This window comes from Orycteropus afer, unplaced genomic scaffold (assembly GCF_000298275.1).
Source record: "Orycteropus afer afer isolate SDZICR_OR568_19922 unplaced genomic scaffold, OryAfe1.0 scaffold00009, whole genome shotgun sequence".
NCBI lineage: Eukaryota > Metazoa > Chordata > Mammalia > Tubulidentata > Orycteropodidae > Orycteropus > Orycteropus afer.
In genome coordinates, this window is record NW_006921596.1 from 6,545,844 (window position 1) to 6,546,738 (window position 895).

Here is an 895-nt window from a genome sequence, read left to right on the forward strand (position 1 = left end):
TAGCAGTATTTACCTTTGTCACCTTTAACTCTTGTGCTTCTCCCCATGTCTTCCACTACATTATTTTGTGCTGACCTTTGCCTTATTGTGTATTGTCTTTCTCTTCACCCCTGTTAATATTTATCTACTCTCTAGCTAGGGATTTACCCTCCTTTCCCCTCCCAACCCTGGTAATCTTCAAAGAATGCTTCTTTCTTTTCTTGACTTTTTATAAAAATATCTCATACAATATTGATCTTTTTGTGATTGATTAATTTCACTCAGCATAATGTCCTCTTGGCTCATCCATGTTATGATGTGTTTTACAGATTCATCGTTATTCTTTAATCTTGCTTAGTATTCCATGTGTGTATGTACCATAGTTTGTTTATTCATTCATCCCTTGGTGGACACTTGGACTCTTTCCATCTTTTTGCTACTGTGAATAATGTTGCAATGAACATGTGTGTGCACATATCTGTTTGTGTCGTGGCTCTTATTTCTCTAGGATATGTATCTAGTAGTTGGATTGCTGGATCATACGGTACTTCTGTTTCCAATTTTTAAAGCAAACATTGTACCATTTTCCACAGTGGTTGTACCATTTTATGGTCCCATCAGCAGTGTATAAAGGTTCCAGTCTCTCCACATCCTCTCCAATATTTGTTGTTTTCTGATTTGCATCTCTCTTAAGGGCTAATGATTGCAGGCATTTCTTCATGAGTTTGTTGGCTGCCTCAATGTCTTCTTTGGTGAATTATTTGTTCGTGTCCTCCACCTATTTTTTAATTGGATTGCTTCATTGTTGTTGATGTGTTAAACTTTTCTGTATATTTTAGAGATTAGACCCTTGTCCAATATGTTATTGCCAACATTTTTTCCCAGTCTGTAGTTTCTCTTTTTACTCTTTTAGTGA